The following is a 20,134-nucleotide window of genomic DNA, read 5'->3' on the forward strand; positions in this document are numbered from 1 at the left end:
TAAAATTCCCCCCCACAAAAGCTCTCTCCCCACACACAAAAGGGTGGTCCAACACCCAACCAATAGGAGGACACAAGGCTAGACAGACCAAAAGGGCAAAACACCCACTAAAGCAGCACCAAAGTCTAACCAAAACCCCTAATCACCAGTAGCATGGGAAAAACCCAGGCAAAACACCAAAGCGACAGAGCACACGACCGGAATAATTTACACTGTACTGCAACCTAAACACTTACCTGAAAAAAAAACTAACCTAAACTAAACCTTACCACTAGTCTTCAGTGGTTCCCCTAAAAGGCGTAGTTTAACCGCAAACTCAAGGGGTGAATGATGCCACACCCCTGAAGCAGGCCGACTAAGGGCTACCACCAAAAACAAATAACTAAAATAAAAAAGTGGTGGACTCTGTGTCCACCCGGCGGCTTCCTATTCACAGTACAGCAGAAATGACTCACAGCCAAACAAAGTGCTCACCAAAAAGTCGCAAACTTACAACCCACTTCTCTCATTACAAAAAATTATCAAAAACAAGGTCCAACAAGTAAAGACTCCCGGACAAGGCCCCAAATTACAGGGGCTGACATAGTGGAAATAGTTAGTCAGTTCCCTGAGCTCTTTGGCGATGTACCAAAACAAACGCGAGTTCTCGAGCATGATATTGATGTTGGTGCTGCAGTTCCCATCAAGCAGCATCCATACCGCGTTAATCCTGCAAAGAGGGCTATTTTGAGGAGGGAAGTGGAGTACATGTTGGCGAATGGCATTGCTGAGCCTAGTTCGAGTCCTTGGAGTTCTCCTTGTCTTTTTGTAGCTAAACCTGATCACACGTTCCGTTTTTGTACTGATTACCGCCGTGTCAATGCAGTCACGGTACCTGACTGTTATCCTCTTCCGAGGCTTGATGACTGCATTGACAGGGTGGGGTCAGCTGTGTTTGTGAGCAAATTTGATCTGCTCAAGGGTTACTGGCAAATTCCGTTGACAGCCAGAGCCAGGGAAATTTCTGCCTTTGTAACACCGGACGATTTTTTGTCTTATCGCGTAATGGCGTTCGGCATGCGTAATGCTCCCGCGAGTTTTCAGAGACTGATCAATACAGTATTGTCGGGTATGTCTAATTGTGAGGCCTATCTTGACGATGTTGTGTTGCACAGTCCTGATTGGTCCAGTCACCTTGTCCAAATTCGAGAACTGTTTCAGCGTCTCTCGTTTGCAAATTTGACCATCAATTTGGCAAAATGTGAATTTGGAAAGGCTACTGTTGTGTATCTTGGCCGCTTGGTGGGAGGGGGTAAGGTGCGTCCGTTGGATGCAAAAATTTCTGCCATCTGCAATTTTCCTGCCCCTGCTGATCGCCGCGAGCTTCGCAGATTTCTTGGCATGGCGGGCTACTATCGTGCGTTTTGTGAGAACTTTTCTGCAGTAGTAGCCCCGTTAACTGATTTGTTAAGTCCGAAGGTCCCATATGCCTGGTCGGAACATTGCAGTAGGGCTTTTGAAAATTTGAAATCGCTTTTGGTTGCGGCTCCAGTTTTGAGTGCGCCTGACTTTTCAAAGCCCTTCTCCCTTGCTGTCGATGCATGTGACTATGGTGCTGGAGCTGTCCTCCTCCAGCTTGATGCTGATGACATTGAACATCCTGTTTCTTATTTTTCTAAGAAATTTAGCCTTCTGCAGCGGTCGTATTCGACCATAGAGAAGGAGGCACTAGCCCTGGTCCTTGCTGTACAACATTTTGAGGTTTATTTGGGTGCCTCAAAGAACATCGTTGTCTATACCGACCATGACCCGTTGAAGTTTATCTGGCGCATGCGTAATTCAAACCAACGGCTCATGCGGTGGTGTTTGATATTGCAACCTTTTAACTTGCAGGTTAAACACATTCGGGGTACGGACAACGTTATAGCGGACGCTTTGTCCAGAGTGCCTTAGTGGTGTCTTTTACAGTATACCCGTATGATTTTTTTTTTCCTTACAATAATTAAATATTGTTATTTTAATAATGTTTAAAATAATGAAAAGTTGAATGGATATATATCCGTATGATTTTTTTTTGGTGTTTGGTAATGTGTGGTGTGTATATATGTATGCGTATGTATATATGAACCATTACGTGTTTTGTTTGTTTTATTGTGCTTATGTTTGTGCCACACACCTCTTCTCGTTGTGGACGTGGTGCATGTGCACGTTTTTTTTGCACTTAATTATGTTTGTGTGTCTTGCACCCGACCTGTTTGTGAACGTGGTGTATGACGTTTTTTTGTGTTAGTAATTTGGGGACTATGTCACCAACTTAGTGGGGAGGTGTTACGTCCTCCTACCACTAGGGGCCCCCAGTACTTTTTTGTATGGTTGCTGCACTTAATTGTTTTACAGGTGGTTGGTGTGGAGCCAATGATGTCTCCTCTATAAATGCTAGGGTGGGAGCCTAAAGACTCTCTCCTCGGGGGTTGGTTCCACACCCATTTGATGCCTGCTTGTTTCTCTTTTGTGGTTGGTTTTCCCTTTTGTATGTAGTTTAATTCTTTGTTGGTTTTTCCTTGGTTTGTTTTATTATTTTATAATAAAATACCTCTAGACTTAAATGAGCCCTGTGACTTTTGTCATAGATGTTACACTGCTACATCTGTTTGTAACATTTGGGGGCTCGTCCGGGAATTGAACCCGGGACCTCTCGCATGAGGTGCATGTGCACGTTTTTTTTGCACTTAATTATGTTTGTGTGTCTTGCACCCGACCTGTTGGCAAGCCGACCTCTTTAGCCATAGAACTTCAGGCATTTGCCTTCCCCTCTGAGAGCTTGCATGTAGCTTATGTCATCATGGTTTTAACAGGAAAAGCACAAATATGGAGAACAGCTGTTTGGGATGCCAGTATGCCCTGCTGTTCAATTTTCAGGTAATTCACAGAGGAGATGCAGGTTTTTGACCATTCACCCAAGGGCAGGGAGGTGGCAAAGCAGCTGATGGGGTTGAAGCAAGGTGCTTGTTAAGTTCATGATTACGCCATTGAATTCCGGACTCTTGCTACAGCAGTTGACTGGAACAAAAGAGCCTTATATGATGCCTTCTTTCATGGGTTAAATCATACCATTTTGGAAGAGATTGCACCTCATGACCTTCCTAATAGCCTGGATGGCTTGGTTGACTTGGCTGGTTGGTTGGACACTTGCCTACTGCTGTACAATCAGAGAAGGGAGCAGAGGTGGAGCCAAAGGGTTGAACCCAGGATCATTACCCTGCCATTGGAGGGTGCCACCCCTGATGAACCTGAGCCCATGCAATTAGGCAGGACCCAGGTAACCCCAGAGGAAAGAAGACGCTATCAAGAGAATAGTTCCTGTTTTTACTGTGGATAGTTTGGACATTTCATCTTCTTCTGCCCAGTAAAATGGTCTGTCCACTAGTAAATGTGGGGATACAGGTGGGTGTCTCTACACATACTTCCCATGCAACTAGGTCTACATTGACTGTTGAGATATCATTTCAAAATAAGATCCAATCTGTTCAAGCCCTCACAGATTCTGGTGTGGACCAGAGCTTTATCATGAATTCCTGGGCTGAGGAACTGGGCATCCCCTTGCATCAGCTAGATTGTTCCCTTGTGACCAGAGCTCTAAATGTGGCTCATGTCAATGACCCAGTTACTTTGAAGGTTCAGGTAATCACATTGACTTGATTTCATTTTCCGCCATGAATGATTCCCTCAAGTTTATTGTACTTGGCCTTCCTTGATTACACCTCCACAACCCCCACATTAACCCTCTGGGATCTGAGGGTATTTTCTAGCACTAATGATTTTGACATGCTCTGATTTTGTTGTCACTTTCAACAAATCTAAGCAGTATTTTCAAAGCCATATGACTTTTTGTATTCAGCACAAGGTCAGCTACAATAATATCTATGTAGTATGTATGTCATGATTGTACTTTAAAAAAATAACAGATAAATGAAGATGATGTAAAAATCAGTTTTAGAACTGTGTTGGAATGTGTGAAAAAAACATTACCTTACCCATTGTGATGAACCCTTTTGATTACTTGAGGTGATTCTGTTCAGTCTTAGGAATGTATCAAGCACAAAACTTAAATCTACTCCAGAGGGTTAACTGGAGTGATGGGACCATCCTTTCTTGGAGTACTCGCTGCCTGGCTTCCTGTTTATTTTCTGCACAGACTCCTCTGGCCCCTCTTGTCACCAATCCTGATGAGACAATGGGCTTCTCCAATGTGCCCCCTGAATATCTGGACCTCCATTTGGTGTTGAATAAGGCTCGTGCTACCACTCTTCCTCCCCATCGGCCCTACGATTGTGCCATAGAGCTGCTACCTGGAACCACACCTCCCAAGGGTCCTGTCTATTTTCTTTCCTCCCTGGAGCAGGAGGTCATGGACAAATACATCTTGGAGTCTCTAGCAGCTGCTATCATCCATCCATCGTCCTCCCCTGCAGGAGCAGGATTCTTTATTGTGGAGAAGAAAGACAAGTCCCTTAGGCCCTGCATTGACTATCAGGGACTTAATGCTATTACTGTTAAGAACCATTATCCCCTACCACTCATGTCCACTTCCTTTGAGTTACTTCAGGGAGCTGAGTTTTTTACCAAGTTGGATCTCTGCAATGCCTACCACCTGGTGCGAATAAGAGAAGGAGATGAGTGGAAGATGGCAGTTAACACTCCTACTGGCCACTATGAATACCTGGTTCTTCCATTTGGGCTCACTAATGCCCCCTCTGTCTTCCAAGCCCTAATCAATGATGTCTTACAAGACTTTATTAACCAGTTTGCCTCTGTCTACAATGGCAATATTCTCATCTTCTCCCCCACCTTGGAGGCCCATCAGTTTCAGTTTCACATCAGACAGGTCCTGCAATGACTCAGAGAAAACCAACTATTCACCAAAGCAGAGAAGTGTGAATTCCACAAGTGCACTGTGTCCTTCCTGGGCTTTGTGATTTCCCCTGGGGTGGTCCAAATGGACACTGACAAGGTCAAGGCAGTCTCTGAGTGGCCTGTTCCTTCTTTGCATAAGGAATTGCAGCACTTTTTTGGGGTTTGCCAAATCTTATTGGAGGTTTATCAGGAACTACAGCACCATTGCTGCTCCCCTGATGGAACTTATGTTTTCCAAGTGCTCCTTCTCATGGACCAACCATGCTGAAAGTGTCTTCTCTTCTCTAAAGACCAGATTTTCCACAGTGTCAGTTCTCATCATCCCTGACCCAGTCACTCAGTTGATCCTCGAAGTAGACGCCTCAGACACAGTCGTTGAGGCCATCCTGTCCCAGAGGTCAGGCAAGGATAACATGGTGCACCGCTGTGCATTCTTTTCTTGTTGCATGACTCCAGCTGAATGCAACTATGGTATTAGGGATCGAGAACTGCTAGCTATCAAGCTGGCCCTGGGAGAGTGGAGACAGTGATTGGAGGGGACTAAGATTCCATTCAACATTTGGACAGACCATAAGAAACTCAAGTACCTCAGGTCTGCCAAACATCTCAATGCATGTCAGGCCAGGTAGTCATTGTTTTTCTCCTGCTTTAATTTTGTGCTGTCTTTTAGACCGGGCTCTAAGAATGTCAAGCCAGATACTCTTTCCAGGCAATTTTCTCTGGACTCTCAGGAAGGCACCACTGAACCCATCCTCCCTGCCCATTGTCTCATGGCCACTGCCTGGCTCAACATAGAAACTGCTGTCCAAAATGCCCTACCCAGTGATCCGGGACCAGGTAATGGCCCACTCAGTTGTCTTTATGTCCATCCGTGTGTGCACTCCCAGGTGCTTCAGTGGGGGCACAGCTCCTTCCTAAACTGTCACCCTGTGGCAGCCTGGACCCTTGCTATCCTCAGGTAATGCTTCTGGTGGCCTACCATGTGGTGGGATGTTAGGACCTTTGTGGTGGCCTGTGACATCTGCTCCAGAAACAAGTCAAGCAACCAACCTGCTGCTGGACTATTAAGACCCTTACCTGTACCTCGCCATCCTTGGTCCCACATTGTGGTGGATTTTGTCACCAGCCTCCCCAGCTCCAAGGGTAATACCTGCATCATGACAATCATCAATTGCTTCTCCCAGGCTGCTCACTTCATTCCCCTCCCCAAGCTGCCTTCAGCTAAGGAAACAGCCGAACTGTTTATCAACCATGTGTTCCAGATTCATGGTCTGCCTATGGATATTGTGTCTGACAGAAGCCCTCAGTTCTCTGCTCACTTCTGGAAGGAATTCTGAAAGCTCATTGGGGCCACTCTCAGTCTCTCCTCAGGTTACTACCCTCAGACTAATGGGCAGATGGAGCATGCCAATCAGAAGTTAGAGGTTGCCCTACAATGCCTAACATCTGGTGATTGTTCTTCCTGGAGCCAGGCACTTCCTTGGATTGAATAGGCCCACAACAGCCTTCCCTCATCGTCCACTGGACTGTCGCCCTTCCAGTGTTTGCCTTGGCTATCAGCCCCCTCTTTTCCCAAACCGGAGGAGGAGGCATCTGCCCCTTCGGCCCAAGCCTTCATCCAACGCTGCCGTAGAGTTTGGGTGCATGCCAGACATCACTTGTTACACTCCAGTCATCCATACAAGAGGATGGCAAATCAACATCACAAGCTGGCCCCTGTTTACCACCTGGGGCAAAGGATCATGTTGTCCATGGCCAATCTCCCTCTCAAGGTTCCTTCCTGTAAGCTGGCCCCCAGGTTTGTTGGTCCCTTTCCTATTTCTAAGGTCATTAACCCCACAACCATGAGACTGTCATTGCCCAAGTCTATGTGGTGCCTCCACCAGTCTTTTCATGTCTCCCAACTAAGACCCCTGGTCTCCAGCCCCTTTTACCCCCTTCCAAGGCTCCCCCTCCCAGGATCATCGATGGAGGTGAGGCCTCCACAGTCAGAAAACTACTAAAGACCTGTCGATGAGGTCTGGGGGTACAGTATCTGGTCAACTGGGAGGGTTACGGCCTGGAGGAAGAGAGGTGTTGGGTGCCAGCACGTTTTATCCTTGACCCTGTGCTCATCAGGGATTTCCATCACAAGAACCTGGGAGCTCTGGCTGGGACACCTAAAGGCATCTGTAAGGAGGGGGGTACTGTCACAATCCAGCCTGGAACTTCCAAATCCTGACCTGCGCCTTTGCGCTCCACTCTATGTTCTCTCTGTTCTCCCTGCGCTGAGCTAGCACACCTGTTACACATTTGTGGTTAGCCACTCTATATAAACACTGCTAGAAGCATTACATGACGTGGATAAATACTCACCTTTATGGTTAGTCACATTCATGATCTTGTTTGTTTTTTTTCTGCTGTGTTTCTGGTTTCCAGACTTGGATTATGTTTTTGAATTGCATTCTTGGATTATCATTTTTTTGCCTGCTTTGTTTTGGAACTTTTTGACTGGGACTTGACTCAGGACTCTGTTTTTCCAGCTTTGCCTTTTTGTCTACTATTCTTGGATTTTGCCTGGGAGTATTGTGACTGTTATACTGCATCCTCTCCACCTCTCTTGGAACTGGCCAGGATACTTCTCTCTGTGCTGCTGTGCCTGCTTCCTGCCTGTTCACCTCCACTCTTCAGGTATGCCTCTGTTCCTATCTGTATTTTGGTAGCTGCTCACTGGGTTCAATCAGCACCTGTGATCTCTGGGTTGTGACAACCATGGCCTCAATCAGATCACCATGAAATACCCTTATCCCCTACCTCTGGTTCCCTCTACACTGGAGCAATTATGCTCAGCATGGGTGTTCACCAAACTTGACTCAGAAACACTTACAACTTGGTACACATCCATGCAGGGGACAAATGGAAGATGGTATTTCTCACCACCTCTGGCCACATTTAATGTTGTATGATGCCATATTGGCTATCTTGCGCACCCAGCATTTTCCAGTGCCTGATCAATGATGTGCTCAGGGACATGCTCAGCTCCTATGTCATTTCGTACATTGACTACATTCTCATTTACTCATCTGATGAGGAGAGCCACAAAGAGCATGTGAAAACCTGTGGTTGGTCGAAGAGAGCAACTGGACTTGCTTGAAGATTCTTGAAAACATTTCGCCTCTCATCCTAAAGGCATCCTCAGTTCTGTCTGACTAAACGGAGTATCCAGTATTTATCCTCTCATGGATCATCATAGAATCTGAATCAGAATGCTGATGGCTGCATTGTAGGCGGCTGATAAAAGATGTCATAGACACCCACCTCTGTTCAGTGATGGTCGTTCCAGGTTGACAAAAAAGAATGATCCTCTCTGGCTAAGATGTCTGCCAGTTTTCTGAAAGTCCTCTCCTACTCCCGCACCAGTCGAAGGGATCTCATCCCAAAGTGCGTAGAAACATATCTGTGACGAATCTCACTCATCCAGGTACATAGTAATCTGTGGTTGGTTGAAGAGAGCAACTGGACTTGCTTGAAGATTCTTGAAAACGTTTCGCCTCTCATCCTAAAGGCATCCTCAGTTCTGTCTGACTAAAGGGAGTATCCAGTATTTATCCTCTCATGGATCATCATAGAATCCGAATCAGAATGCTGATGGCTGCATTGTAGGTGGCTGATTTTTTGTCAACCTGGAACGACCATCACTGAACAGAGGTGGGTGTCTATGACATCTTTTATCAGCCACCTACAATGCAGCCATCAGCATTCTGATTCGGATTCTATGATGATCCATGAGAGGATAAATACTGGATACTCCCTTTAGTCAGACAGAACTGAGGATGCCTTTAGGATGAGAGGTGAAACATTTTCAAGAATCTTCAAGCAAGTCCAGTTGCTCTCTTTAACCAACCACAGATTACTATGTACCTGGATGACTGAGATTCGTCACAGATAAGTATGTGAAAACCATCTTGAGCTGGCTCATAGACAACCAACTATATGTCAAAGCAGAAAAATATGAATTTCATGTGCCACAAATGTCATTCCTGGGCTATGTGAGCAACGCTGAGGGAGTCAGCATGGATCAGGACAAGGTGTCGGCAGTGACAACATGGCCAACCCCCACTACTGTAAAGGAGCTCCAGCAATTCTTAGGCTTCACCAATTTTTATTGGCGCTTCATCTGAGGCTTCAGCTCTTTCACCTTTCCCCTCACGGCCCTGCTCAAGAAGGGCCTCAAGTGCATCCAGTGGAACCCGGTGGCAGAGAACGCATTCAACCAGCTCAAGTCTGCCTTCACCTCTGCCCCTATCCTCAAGTACCCTGACCCCACAAAACCCTTCACTGTGGAAGTGGATGCCTCTGAGTCAGAGGTGGGGGCAATGCTTTCACAATGTTTTGGAGAAAAACCTAAGTTACACCCAGTGGTATTCTTTTCTATGAAAATAACACTAGCGGAGCAGAACTACAACATTGGTAACCAGGAACTCTTAGCTGTCAAACTAGCCCTAGAGGAGTGGAGGGGCTCAAAGGAGCCATGCACCCATTCACCATTTACACAGATCACAAAAGTTTAGAATACCTCGAGTCAGCTCAGTCAGAGACTGAACCCGTGTCAAGGACAATGGGCCATCTTCTTCAGCAGGTTCCAGTTTACCATTGCATATCGACCCAGTTCCAAGAATATAAAGGCTAATGCCCTGTCTTGAGTACACTGTCCCACAACCACCTCCCAGGAACCAGCAACTATACTACCACCTAAGTGCTTAATAACTGCACTCACATGGGACATAGACAAGGAGCTGGCACAAGTTCAACTCTGTGACATCACAGAAAACTGCGCTTCTGATCTGAAGTATGTGCCACCACAGCTCCAGGGCTGTCTCATCACTTGGGCTCATTCCTCTCCAGCCATGGGCCACCTCGGCAGTCAGTGTACCTTTTAGCTGCTCAAAATGAAATATTGATGGCTGAATATGCTGGTTTATCTAATCTTGCTCTGCTTGTGTCCAGGCTAAGGTGCCCTGGGCACCTCCAGCAGGTAAACTAATGCTGCTTCCCACACCCCAACACCCTTGGTCTCACCTGACAATTGACTTCATCACTAATCTACCTGAATCCCAGAATTACATTACCATCATGGTGACCATTGACTGGTTTTCAAAGACCCTCAGGCTCATCCTGTTACCTGGCCTACCTATAGCCCTGAAAACAGCAGAATATCTTCACACAAGTCTTACATTATTTTGACATCCCAGAGGACATAGTCAGTGACTGGGGACCCTCGGTTTACTTCCAGACTATGGTCCAAATTCATGGATAAACTGGGGGTATCAGTAAGCCTGACCTCTGGCTGTCTGCCACAATCCAATGGTCAAGTAGAATGGGCCAACCAAGTGATCAGGTGTTTTTTAAGAGTCTTCTGCTTGAAAAATCAAAGGGACTGGGCTCAATTTCTACCCTGGGCAGAGTATACACAGAACTCCTTGAAACATTCAGCCACACAACTTACACCATTTCAATGCATGCTTAGTGACCAACCTCCACTCTTTGCCTGGACAACTTCCCCATGGACATACCAGCTATTGATCAGTGGCTCAAACAGAGTGAGCAAGTGTGGAAGAGCATCCACCAGTGCCTTGAACAGGTGGCATAAAGGTACAAGTACTTTGCAGACAAGCACACAGGGGAGACATTAGTGTACACACCTGGTGACAGAGTATGGGTGTGCTTAAAGGACTTACAGTACAAGACCCCAATTCAGTGCCATGTACATTGGACCCTTCAAAGTCCTGCAGAGGATCAATGAGGTGTCATACAAGCTGGATCTTCCTCAACACTGTCGCCTGTCACCCACCTTTGACATTTCCTGTCTAAAGGCAGACACTCCAGGTCCTTTAGCTTCTAACACCCCAGTCACATTACCCCCTCTACCACTCAGTCTGGGGTGGTCAACGAGTGTACTTTGTACATAAGATCTCCAACTCTTGCCGCAGGCAGAGAATCTTCAAATATCTGGTAGATTGAGAGGGGTATTGTCCCAAAGAATACAGTTGGGTCCCAGCCAGGGACATCCTGGACCCACTACTCACACAAGAGTTTCACTCCAAACACCCTGATAAGCTGGCCCGAGGCTGTCCTAAGAGTGAGCACTTGGGGGGGGAGGGGTCTGTCATGTCAGCTCTTGCCCAAGACACAGAAGTCCACAGTTCACAGCCACCTTCAGCCACCACCCTCCCTCCCCTGAATTCTGATCCATGCTGTACCTGTTCCTCATTTCTCCCAATCACCACATACTACTTAAGGACACTCATTCAGTCTGCTTGTTGCAAATGTTTACTACCTGACTTTACCGAGCCTTCTTACTCTGTACTGACTTCCAACTTTTTTTTTTATAATTCAAAGTTTTTATTATATTTTCATTATTGCAAACAGAAGTACAAACAGACAAACGTACATCAGACAAAACAGATAGGATGGAGGTTATAAAGAAATAATAATAATAATAATAAATAAATAAATAAATAAATAAATAAATATAAATGAAATAAAAACAAGACAGGCAGGTAGGCAGGCAAGGTAAGTAAGTAGGCAAGGTAGGCGACGCAACACATCTGTCCACCAAAACTATCCCATTTTTCTTTCATCATATAATTTTCACAGTTTAATCTCCCCAACATCTTCTCGTATGCCACAATCCCCATCATCTGGGTTTTCCACATATTCAGTGTAGGAGCTTGAGGCTCCCTCCAACACCTCAGAATAGTCCGTGCACATGTCATTAGGCCAGTTTTTAATATTCTAAAAATATATTTGTTTAACTGGGGTACCATAGTTCTATCTCCAAGGAGACATAACCTTGGTGACCTGAGAAGTTCACAATTTAACCATTTGCTCATATAATCTATAACATTTTCCCATAAGGGGAGGAGCTTAGAACATTCCCATAATGCATGGATATAAGTGCCACTTTTCCCCCACACTCCCAGCATAGATCATTATTAAGTAAATCCATTCTGTTAAGTCTTGATGGGGTAAAATAATATCTATGAATTATTTTATACTGAATAAATTTGCCTCTGTCTTTTCTTATGTATTCTTCAGTGTTGGAAAGAATCCCCTCCCATGTTTTTTTCATCCAGTGTACAAGACAAATCCTTCTCCCATATCATCTTGAGATTACTACAACCATTATTATTTGTCCAAGGACACATCTCATACCATCCTGAAGCCTTATGATGCATTTTGGGTAGTTGTAAGTAGCATTCAACTGCACTTCTATTCTGACCAACAGGAACAACCTCTTTAATACAGTGTCTAATTTGTAAGTACTTCCAAATGTGGTCTCTGCCCTCTAAATTAAATTTTTCCTTAAATCTGATATATGAAAGAAAATTGCCATTTTCAAATAGATCAACTATTATTCTGATGTCTTTTCTTAGCCACTGAGCCCAATAGATAGACTGTCTGTCTATCTTTATTTTTGGGTTATGCCATATATTTTTGAGTATACTGAGAAATTTTACATCTCTTATGTACCTCCTGCCAAACCATTTTCGAATGTTCTAGAATAGGATTGCTCACCTCATTTTTCTCATTTTTAACTGTTTGTGCTAGAACCTCAGTAGGTTTCAAGGGGGAGGTGAGTTCCCGCTCAGTCAGGACCCAGTCCAGGTCAGCACCAGCTTCATCCCAATGTCCTGTAAGCTTGGACATCTCAAATGCAACACTGTAATATTTTATGTTCGGCAACGATAGACCCCCTCTCTTCTTGGACTCACATAATTTATCCAAACGAATTTGAGTTTTTTTCCCATCCCAAAGAAATTGTTTTAGCATTTTGTCACATCTTACTAATAGTTGCTTTGGAATGCATATGGGTATCATCCCGGTTAGGTAATTTATTTGTGGTCCCACAACAATTTTTATTGCATTTACTTTACCCCACAATGTCAGGTGTAATTTACTCCAATTATCCAAATTAGCTTTTATTATTTAATACTTTTTCCATGTTAGTTGTCATAATTTCCCTTATGTCTGGGTCTAATTCTATACCTAAATATTTCATCCCCTTTGGTAACCATTTGAAATTAAAAGCGGATAGCTGATACTGACTTTCAACTTTGACCTAGCTTCTGCCTAAGACTAATTCTGATTCTTGCTCTGCCTCTGACATTCTGTCTGTGCCTCGCTTGACCTTTGCTTCACCCTGACTATGCCTGTGGATTACATTTCGGATTTGTTCACCAGTTTGCTGAAGGTATGCTCTCACAATTGCATCTGTCAACTGCCTGCAAAACCTGACAAGACCCCTTAACCCAGAAACCTTAAATTATTATATCTGAGCGAGTAGATTGTTGTTCTGGATGTTAATATTATAACCCACATAATCTACACATTCCACAATGCTGCACACTATCCTGCACACACACACACACACACACACACACACACACAAACTACATTTCTACATTTATTATTTCAGCTTCCTGCAGATGGTGTGAAAACTCTAAAGCCTTTTTATTCTCAGTAATGCAATAATTTTATAATTGGATATGTGAAAACATGAACTGTATATTATTGAGAAAAATCCTCACTGGCCACTTTATTAGGTACACTCATACATCTGCTGTTTTATGTAGTTATCTAATCAGACAATCCCTTGACAGCAGCACAATGCATAAAATCATGCAGATACAAATCAAGCACTTTAGTTAATGTTCCCTTCAAACATCAAAATGGGAAACATTTTGATCTCTGTGACTTTCACTGTGGCATGGGTGTTGGTGCCAAATGGACTGGTTTGAGTATTTTAGAAACTGCTGATCTTCTCTGGTTTTTACAAACAGCAATCTCTAGAGTTTACACAGAATGGTGCAAAAAACATAAAACACTGAGTGAGTGACAGTTCTGTGAGTGGAAATGTCTTGTTGATAAGAGAAGTCAGAGGAGAATGGCCAGATTGCTTTGAGCTGCCAGGAAGGATATGGTAACTCATAGCAACTCTTTACAACCATGGTGAGCAGAAAAGCATGTCAGCATGCAACAGCAGAAGGCCATGTTGGGTTCCACTCCTGCCAGCCAAGAACAGGAATCTTAGAATCAAGAACAAGTTCCTATTAAAGTGGCCGGTGAGTGTATGTTCTGCTTTAGAGTCATGGTGTCAAACTGGACTGACTGTCAATCTGTTTTTAGGCAATGCAACAGTGTGGTGATTTGGTGTATGTTATGAGAATTCAGAGAACTCAGTAACTGAATCAGAATGATTGAGTTACTTCAGTTATATGTGAAATTTCAACCCTGTTTACAAGAGACAAAAACAATCTAATTTCTGCCTGTTTTGGGTGTGCCCGTGTTAAGCATTGAATTTATTTGTCATTTATACTCTAGCTCATATGAAAGTAACACTCAGGATTTTAAGAATTTGCAGTTTTTCATGAGATTTTTTGTTTTAACCTAACCTACTAGGGGCAAAATTTTCAGAGAAGTGTTCCAAAAACAAACAAACAAAAACTCTTTTTTTTTTTTTACACAAATGTATATGTCTTGAAAGTAAATGGTGATGTCAATCCTTTTCCTGCTCTCTGAGATACCCCAAGTACTTGTCCATAAGAATCCGCAATTTGAAGGTGTTATCTTCAACCATTACAATTCTGTGTAAAGTTATCCAAACAGAGGTAACTACATCTTCAAATGGCACTGGACATTTCCAAATGCCATTAAATCTCTCCAAACAGCACCAAATCTCTCCCACTAGCATAATGCCTCTAGAAATGGCACAAAGCCTCAAAATAGCAGACAACTTCTAGAAATAGCTAGCATTGCTAAAAATGGCACAAAAGAACATATCCAGATGGCATAAACCTCCAAGAAATGTCACAGAAAATCTTTCCAAATGGAACCAAACCTCTCACATTGGCCTAATGCCTCTCAAAATGGAACAAAGCCTCTAAAAATAGCAAACAACTTTGAGACATAGCAAGAATTGTTAAAAATGGCACAAAAGAACATGTCCAAATGGCACAAACCACCAACAAATGTTAGAGAAAATGTCTCTAAAGAGCACAAAAATGAAATAACAAATGTCAATAGCATGAAACTTTCAGTTAAAATTTCACAAATAAAAAGTCTGAAAATTACTCATCCCATTTAGACTTTATTGAAATGAGTGCCAGGGCCCTGTTCGCACTGTATCATATATGATAGGCAGAAGATACTGATTCCATCTCCTACAATATGCATGTTTGGTTGGACTTTAGGATGTAAACAAGTATGAAAGTGCAAAATATAATCTAGTAAATACAAATCATGAACAAAAGTACAAAAAACTGAATAAAAAAATCAAGAGTTAAAGTTTAGCACAGATTAATAAAAGTTTGTTATTTGGGTTTAAATCTTATAATTTTTGTGGCAGTCTGTTACTATCAAAAGAGCTTTTGTTGTACTGTCTGTTTTATCTATAACTAGTGTTATTTTGAAGAAGTGTGAATTGTTTGTCCGGCAGGGAACTCATACCCCTCCCCTTTCCCATCACCCTGCACAGCATCAACTTCACACACATACCCCATTCCTACTCGTAGTGAAAACCGTATATTTTCCATTATTTTGCAGTACTGGTGTCTTGTGGGAATGGGAGCAAAATGGCAAAGTCAAAACATTAATGTACCCCCTGCTGACATAGTCACATTTACCTAAATCTTATGGCTCCAGTAGGAATCAGAACCATCATATGTCATACGTGTTGTGATCAGTCATGACATTGCTGGCGGTTGCATAAATGATGATGTAGTGATATTGTGATGGCACTACTCATTCTGCCTCAATGTAAAACACCTGGCAGCAAACTCAAAACAACAAACAAACATATGCAGATACAGTGGAGCTGCTGTATCCATGGGGGACACGTTCCAAGATCTAACACAGATAGCCGAAACCACGGATAGGAGTGAACCATATATTAAGCTTGTTTTTTGTGCACATACAATACATACCTTTTGACAACGTTTCATTTATAAGCTACACACAATTACATCAATCAGTAACTAATAATAAAACAAAACTGTTATAAAAATATACTGTAATAAATGCTATGTGAATGTGATTATTATTAAATGTTTATTTGATATGGACATAGCAATAACATTGGACAAACCAGATGCATTGTTTGAGTGTTTTAGCACAAGTGCTAATTTACAACACCAGTCCACAGGAGGCTTTTATAAAAATAAAAACATTCACATTGATCTCTCTCTTTCTCTCATGAGTCTGACATTTCGACTTAAAATTTTATCATGGTTTAGGCATGGAAATGGATGCAAGTCAAGAAACCTTTTATTTACACAGGAAAGTCAAAGTAACAAAAAACATCAGGTTTAAGAATACAACAGTAGAAGTCTAGGAACAATTCAAGGAAAAACCTCCTGGATCCTCACCAGTCTGGCTTCTGAGCTGGACACTCAACTGAGACTGTGCTTCTCTCTGTCAGTGAGGCACTTCATGCAGTATGTGCTGCCTCCCTTTCCTCTGTCCTGATTCTCCTTGACCTTTCTGCTGCATTTGACACTGTTGATCACCCCATCCTCCTGTCATCCTTATCAGCTCTGGGGATCTGCAGGACAGCCATAGCCTGGTTCAAGTCCTGCTTCTCCAGTTGCTCCTTCCGGGTTACCTAGTTTGGTGCTATATCTTCACCATGCCCACTTAACACTGGTGTCCCTCAAGGTTCAGTCCTTGGTCCAATTCTCTTCTCCCTGTACACCCAATCTCTTGGCCTGATTATTTTTGCTTATGGTCTATCCTACCACTCATGTGCTGATGACACCCAACTGTTTCTCTCTTTTCCTCCTTTTGACACACATATCTCTGCTTACCTGCATGACATTCAGAGTTGGATGGACAACCATCACCTGTAGCTCAACCCAGGCAAGACAGAGGTAATCTACATTCCTGCTCCATCCTCTCCACACCTGGACATCGTCATCTCCCTGGAAGACATCTCTAGGTCACCTTCACCCATTGTAAAGAGGGGTCGTATTCGACGACAAACCTTCCTCCTCAGTGAATATTGCTGCAGTGACCCGGGTGTGTAGATTCCTCCTCTACAACATCCAAAGGATTCGCCCTTTCCTCACCACCTACTCTACTCAGCTTCTAGTCTAAGCAGTGATCCTATGTTACTTAAACTGCTGCAACCTGCATCCAACCTGCAGCCAACTCCCCCCGCTGACAGGAGAGGAAGTCTGCCACCACCATCTGTGCCCCCAGCCTGTGGACACCTTGAATTTGAAAGGCTGGAGGGCATTGGCATCTTTCATGTGGTGGAGTCACTGGAGCGGGGCGTGATCCAAACAGAGGGTGAAAGAGTGCCCCCATCAGATAGTACTGGAGGGTGAGGACTGCCCACTTGATAGCCAGAAACTCCTTCTCGATGGTGCTATACTTACTTTCTTGCATTGAGAGCTTGCGGCTGATGTACAGCATGGGACGTTTCTCACCCTCCATCTCCTGGGACAGAATGGCCCCCAGCCATCTGCCCAATGTGTAAAAAGGGAGAGCAAGAGAAGTCAGGAGAGTGTAAAAGTGGCCCCCACACAGTGCAGCTTTTACTTTGATGAGCACCTGTTGGCACTGCTCCATCCACTGGACCGGATATGGTGCTCCCTTTTTAGTGAGATCAGTCAGCAGGCTGGTGATGTCCAAATAGTTAGGTATAAACCTGTGATAATAGCCAGCCAGCCCCAGGAACTATCTCACCCCCTTTTTGGTCTTGGGCCTCAAGCAGACCACAATCACTGCAGTCTTATCAATTTGGGGATGCACCTGCCCATGACCCAAGTGGAAACCCAGATAACATACTTCCACCTGCCCAACCGCACACTTTTTCAGGTTAGCCATGAACCCCACATGCCTCAGCAACTCCAGGACAGCCCTAAGGTGTTCTAGGTGCTGTGGCCAATAATTGCTATATATAATAATGTCATCTAGATAGGCCACAGCCTAGGCGGCATGGGGTGGAAGATCTTATCCATGAGCCACTGTGACAGTGGGAGCCCCAAATAACCCAAAAGGAAGCATGATGAATTGGTGTAATCTGAACGGTATGGAAAAGGTCATTTTCTCCTGGGATAGAACAGTCAAGGGGATCTGCCAATATCCCTTTGTCAAATCCAGTGTTGAATAAAAGCGAGCAGTGCCTAATCAATTGAGCAACTCATCAATGCAAGGCATTGGGTATGCATCAAATTTAGACACCACATTGACTTTTCTATAGTCCATCCAGAACCTGACCAACCCGTCAGTCTTGGGGACCAGGACTACTCGGCTGCTCCAATCACTGTGGGACTCCTTGATTATGCCCATTTCAATCATGGCCTTGAGTTCATCTCAAACCACCTTTTTTTGTGTTTGGGCAAGCAGTATGGGCGGCTATGCACCACCACCCCGGGGACATTTCATTGTGGTGTTCTATGAGGTGGGTATAGCTGGGAAGGGGCGAGAACATGTCGGAAAATTTCGTTTGCAACCTGGCAACCTCTGTGAGTTGGGCCAGTGAGAGGTGGTCTGCACAGGGGACCAGAGCAGTTTAAGTGGTTATTTTTGTTTTTTTGTTTTTACCTCCAGCCCCAGCGCAGCCTTCTCCGGAACTACCCATGCCAATGTCACTGGGATCCCCTCTTTCCAATATTTTAACAGGTTGAGGTGGTATATTTGTAGTGCAGCTCCCCATCTGTTTGCCTCATCTCATAGTCAACATCCCCAATTTGCCGTGTGACCTCGAAGTGCTCTTACCACTTGGCGACCAATTTGGAGCTTGAAGTGGGCAATAATATGAGCACTTTATCTCCTGGGGTGAACTCTCTAAGGCACGTGCCCCTGTTGTACATCCGGGCTTGACTTTCTTGTGCCTGCCATAAATTCTCCTGGGTTAAATGCGTGAGGGTGTGGAGTTTTGCCCATAGATTGAGAACATACAGAATTTTGTTTTTACTAATTGAAGGTCTCTCCTCCCAATTTTCCTGCAGCACATCCAAAATGCAGTGAGACTTATGCCCATATAACAATTCAAATGGCATAAATCCTGTGGAGGCTTGCAGGACCTCTCATACTGTGAATAATAATGGCTCAAGCCATTTATCCCGATTATGTGCATCTTTGCTTACAAACTTCCAAATTAAATTTTTAAGTGTCTGATTGAACCATTCTACCAAGCCATCCATTTGTAGGTGATAAACACTGGTGCGGATGGATTTAATTCCCAATAACCCATACAGCTTGCAAAGTGTGACATAAACGTAGTGCCTTGATCAGTCAGGATTTCTTTGGGAATCCCGACTTGGGAGATAATACAGAAGAGTGCCTCTGCAATACTGCATGCTGAAATATTGTGGAGAGGCACCGGTTCTGGATATCGTGTTGCACAGTCCACCAGGACTAAAATAAAGTGATATCCCCATGCTGACCAATCTAATGGCCCAATGAGATCCATGCCAATTCTCTCAAAGGGGGTCTTGATTAAAGGGAGAGGGCACATAGGTGCTTTTGGGGTGACTGTGGGATTTACTAGTTGGCATTCACAGTACACTGCACACCACCGATGGACATCCCTGCGACTCCCTGACCAATAGAACCCGGCCATTATTCGGGCAAGTGTTTTATCTTGACCTAAATATCCAGCCATCGGATTAAAGTGAACCGCATGTAATATGAGTTCCCTACGGCTCTTTATGATTAATAACTGGGTTATCTGTTTGCCAATTTGAGTGTCCTGCGTCACTCAATACAGCCTATCTTTAATAATTGTGAAGTACAGGAAGGAGGGTATAACATTTGGCTGGAGGGGTTGACCATCGATTACTCTCACTTGGTCAAATGCATGACTCAGAGTCTCATCTCACATCTCTTCTAATGGGAAATCCTCGAGGGAATCCCTCGAGACAGGGAGGAGGAGCAGGCTGCTCCCCACTCCTCATATTGCCCTGACGTGGTGCTGATGTACACGGCTCTGTGACAGCTTCTTCAGTCAATGCCACACCAGGATCCCCCTGTGATGTGTTACTGCAGGACCTGCCCACTAGTACATGCTCCATTAAACCTCTAAACCCTGGCCAATCAGTTCCTAGAATCAGTGGGTGGGTGAGACATGGGTTAACCAGTGCCTTTACACTATGCTTTTCTCTCTGAAATAGAATGTGGATGGATATTAGTGGATATTCGTGAACATCCCCGTGCACACACAAAACCTTCACCACTTGTGCTCTCCACCTCTGAG

The sequence above is a fragment of the Neoarius graeffei genome, chromosome 12 (assembly GCF_027579695.1).
Source record: "Neoarius graeffei isolate fNeoGra1 chromosome 12, fNeoGra1.pri, whole genome shotgun sequence".
Classification (NCBI taxonomy): Eukaryota; Metazoa; Chordata; class Actinopteri; order Siluriformes; family Ariidae; genus Neoarius; species Neoarius graeffei.